Raw genomic sequence first — 4,624 nt, 5'->3', positions numbered from 1 at the left:
TTTACATCATGGTTTCTTCCATCTACTATGTACTTAGCAATGGATGTTTTCTAATAAACTGAATTCCAGTATGTCATCCACCCATTGAATCTTATTTTTTTCCTGAGTTATGGTTGGCTAACCTAAGGACCTCTTTTTTCATCAACATCTGAACTTTACTGGACTCTAAGGTATTTATCTGCCCAAATAATTCCCAAATAATTTCTTCTTCATATCTTTCTAGCTTCAATTAATGTCAGTTTTGTTCTTCTCTGCTTGTAAGCTTTTCCTTAACAAAAGGGCCAATTGGTTTGGATGCTCCAATTCATGAACGTGTTGGAAGAACAGTTCTTAATAGTAACCAGCTAAGGTAATGGACATACATAACTTTTATTGGCTACCATTCAAAAAACTTTTATTGGCTACCATTCAAAAATTACCATTTGGTTTAAAATTTCGTTTTGTTACTCAAATGATTTGAAAGTTTTACACATTAAGTCATGTATGAGTATGGATATAAAAACAGTGAATGGCCACTCTCCCAAGAGATTTTGATGAATTCCCTAACCAATTAGAAGAGAGCAAGATCCATGACATACTTCAACAGTGTGGCAGGATGGCATATTCTTGTTTCAATTGGGCTGGTACAATTACAATGAACTTGCCACTTGAGAAGCTACACATATTCACAAATATGTTGGCTTCTTAAAAGCTTTTTGAATTTCTGCATTTTGATAAGCTATGGTTCTTGTGAATAAGTTGGTTAGATTCCTTGAAATTGATTGTGGACGATGCTAACCAAAATTAGCTACACAGATTCCTAATAGTTCATCCACCTATCAAATCTTATTCTGTTATTGTGGCCTCACCTAGAGCCCTTTGTTCTAGTGACTTCAACACTTCAATGCTTGCTAAGGTATGAATTTGATGGTTAGGCATCTTGCACATTTGATTGATTGTCAAAATTGTTCCACAGAAAATCACTTCTACATATCTTTGCCAGAGAAATTTAACATAGCTTCATTTATGGATTTTTACATGTCTGTTACAGCCTTCTGTTCTTGTCAATCTTGTTGTCTTAACTAAGAGGCCAACCCTTTCGGGTGCTCCAATTCATACAAGAGTGTGAAGGATACTAGCCTACAGTGACTGGATAAGGTAATGAACATATGTCTCTGTAAATTGACTTTTATTTGCAATCAATTAGTACCATTTTATAAAAAAATTAATTGTATTACTCAGAAATATGAGCTAAAAACCTCTATTAATTGAGTCAGTCATGACAAAAATATCTTACTGTGCTATTATATAATTTTAATAACCAACTGTATACTTCCTCTATACTTTGGGGATTCTATTTTGGTCTCAATAAAGTTTATTACGTATAAAAAAAAAAAAATTGTAGTTCCTACATTAAAAACCTTATTGTCAATGAAAAGTTGAAGCAAGATACAGTATGTAGTTTTCCTGGAAAAAAATTGAACATACATGTATGAAAGCTAAATCTAAATTGCTTACATAAACTTATTTTGCAGTAATAGTTGCTAATTGCTAATCAAGGCTGAACAACTTTATGCCTGGTCAATATATTGAGACTTGAGCTTTACCATTAATAACTCTGTTACTTTATCTTGTAGCCTAAACAACCCACTAGCAAATTTAATTTTATGTCTGATATCAACTTCACACAATTTTTGGTAAGCCATATTACATTTGATAATACTAGCTTCACTTAATTGAGTTTCACATGTCTGTTACAGTCTTCTCTTCTCATCGGTCTTGCTGTCTTAACTAAGAGGATATGCTGCTTGGGCGATCTAGTTCATTCAAAAGTTCTAAAAGAACTAGCCTACACTGCGTGGGTAAGGCAATGAACATATGTTTCTGTAATCTGACTGTTATTTGCAATTATTCAATTAGTACCATTAGGTTTAGAATTGATTGTATTACTCAGAAATATGACTTAAAATTTCCATCAATGAAGTCAGCCATGACTAAAATATCTTACTGTGTTTTAATCCAATTTCAGTTGTAGCTCCTACACTAAAAGCCTCACTGTCAGTGATAAGTTGAAACAAGATACAGTATGCAAAAAAAGATAGAACATACAAGTATGAATGCTAAATCTTAAATTTCTCACATTACTAATTTTGCAGTTTACCCCAAAACAAAGCAGCAATAGCTGCTAATTTCTAAACAAGGCTGAACAACTTTATGCCTAGTCAACATTTTGAGCTTTAAGCTTTGCTATTAATAACTATTTTACTTTATCCTAAAACCCAAAACAACCACTAGCACATTTTATTATATTCTTCCCGTGATTAAATTTATGTTGAATATTTGTTTATACAGGTCCCGAAGTTGTCTGATTTGCTACAATCTCAATTATATTTAAACTTCACTTGTTGAAAGTTGATATCACTTGCTGATACTCACTCCTTAGTGCCATTCTGCTCTTCAATTCGTTGGGTTGATATCTTGGAAAACATCAAAAGCTAATGGCAATTGCATCTGAATGTGAAGTGTGGTGGTCAGTAGAGAAATCAGTGCTGCATACATATAAGACTCCAATCTGGAAAATAGGTGACCTCATCTGCTTTGACAATAGAATGAGTTCTCGAAGACCTGACTTAGATACTAAAGGTATACCTTCTGTCATTGTTACAGGTTTTACATTGTCATATTTTACTTTAAAAGAATTAACTATTATTATTTAATGTCTTCTCCTTTCTCATTTGGTTTAACCACTGACATTTCAGAACATAAAGAAATGTCTTTTGTATGTTTTTGTGTGCCTTGTGATGTTATTGTGGTGATAGAAGAAGCTCTAATACTGATTTGGTTGGCTTGGTTGGCAGCCTCGTATATGCAGTAGTACGCACTCGGCCCAACATTTCTCAAGCTGTCAGTGTCAACGTGGAACCTAGTCCTTATATGCAGGATTACGATAAAGGTCATTGACAAGTTGTTAAATGGATCTTGATATGTATTTTGGGAATGCTGATTTGGGTTTGAAGTTTGGGAGATATGAATCTGTGGGAAGACACTTAGCTAGATATGTTGATTCAGACTATGTTGGAGATCTAGATAATCTTTGTTTTACTACGAAGCTAGAGGTTGACCTCCGGTGAGTCGGAGGTCGATACTGCAGTCAAATATTGCATGGTCAACCAGTGAAGTTGAATACATGGCTATGATTGAAAGCTACCAAGGAGGTTATCTGGCCGATTGAAGACTTCGGGAATCATCTGGAGCATGATCTTGAAATTCAACATAACTAGGAGTTCTATTTGACTTTGACAACTTTTATATGTATGTTACTTTAGGAAAAGAGAGGGCTGCAGTGCTGTGCAAAAATTAGAGTAGAAAAACTTCTCTTTAGGTGAAGCTTTAAACTTTGTATTTCTCAGAGTTTCTAGGGGTGTATTTGGGGTTTGGGTTTTGTGAAAGTGACTTTGTGCCTTTTTTGTAATCTCCATAATTGATTAGGGAAATTTTCTCCACACCATATTCATCCATGGATGTAGGCTATTGCTAATCCACATAAATCCTTGTTGTTTATGTGAATGTCTATTTTTCTTTTAGGTTTCTTCATTTCTATTATTTGTTTGGAGATCTTTCTAAAATCCAAACCAGTTTTCACAATTAATCTATCCAAGAGCTTATAAGTTTTAGTTCTTTAGTATTTTGTTTAATCCTTATGCCACCATATGTAGGCATTGAAATATCTATTGTCACTATAATGTATTTTGTATTTCAGTTATAAAATAATCACCGCCTAGATACCATCATTCAGTTCTAATTATGTGGTCCATCAATTAGTCCAAGTTTTAACTAATTAGGATCACATAGAATCCCATCATTAAGTTCTAAATGGTGTGGTCCATCAATTGGTCATGGTTTTAACTAATTAGGATCACATAGAAAGATACATCCTTTATACTCTCGATAACATCATATGCGCTGGAGGTAGTGTTATTATATCACCATCCAGCTAGGTCCATTCTGGCCAGACTTGATTACCAAGGAGAGTCCATCTTAGCTTATTAAGGTAAGAATTAATACTTGCATGATTGTTTCTAAAAAGTACAGGCATCTTTTCATGAAAGATGGATTGATCCACATTGTCTCTCAAAATTGAAACTATCTTGTTTACTCTTTGATGTTCCAAATATTTGAGAGAATTGTTCCAGCAAAGCTAGATTTTAGTGGCATTGGGGGTCGAGTGGGACTAAACTTTGTCAAGCAGACTCCATATATACTCAATCCAATTTTGTTTACAATTGTTGTAAAAGCAGAAGTTCTTAATAAGCAGTAAAGAGAAAGAGAGAAATGCTACGTCCACAATATTTTTACAACAAATCCTAAGTAGCAAGTTGTTATAGGCTGTTATCAATAGCAACAAAATAATTTTAGTGATGGATTCAAATAGAAAACAATAAGCAACTTAATATTTAGAATTTGTTGTGAAAAATATTGTAAATGTAGCACTTTTTTTTTTTTTTTTTTAAAGAGCAATACACAAAAAAAAATTTCAACATTTTTTTACAATAGTTAAGTTAGCAAACTTTTACTAGTTCTCAGCTAGGTCCACAACTAACATCATTATTTTACTTACCACTATCAATTTGTCACATCAACAAAT

The 4,624-nt window shown here is 33.4% G+C and overlaps 1 long non-coding RNA gene across 2 annotated transcripts; it reads left to right on the top strand.

Annotated features, from left to right (window-relative positions):
* The first annotated feature begins 795 nt into the window (after positions 1-795).
* Positions 796-3,196, top strand: LOC115963399. 2 transcript variants are annotated; one of them, XR_004085817.1, is made up of 6 exons: positions 796-895; positions 1,031-1,137; positions 1,740-1,841; positions 2,009-2,090; positions 2,332-2,622; positions 2,838-3,196. It is a non-coding gene; the product is annotated as an uncharacterized LOC115963399 (long non-coding RNA). The 2 variants fall into 2 exon arrangements; XR_004085816.1 differs by lacking the exon at positions 2,009-2,090.
* Positions 3,197-4,624: the final 1,428 nt, after the last annotated feature.

This window comes from Quercus lobata, chromosome 10, assembly GCF_001633185.2.
Source record: "Quercus lobata isolate SW786 chromosome 10, ValleyOak3.0 Primary Assembly, whole genome shotgun sequence".
Taxonomy (NCBI): Eukaryota; Viridiplantae; Streptophyta; class Magnoliopsida; order Fagales; family Fagaceae; genus Quercus; species Quercus lobata.
Note: the sequence above shows the minus strand (reverse complement) of the source record. Positions and strands in the feature narration are given on the sequence as shown.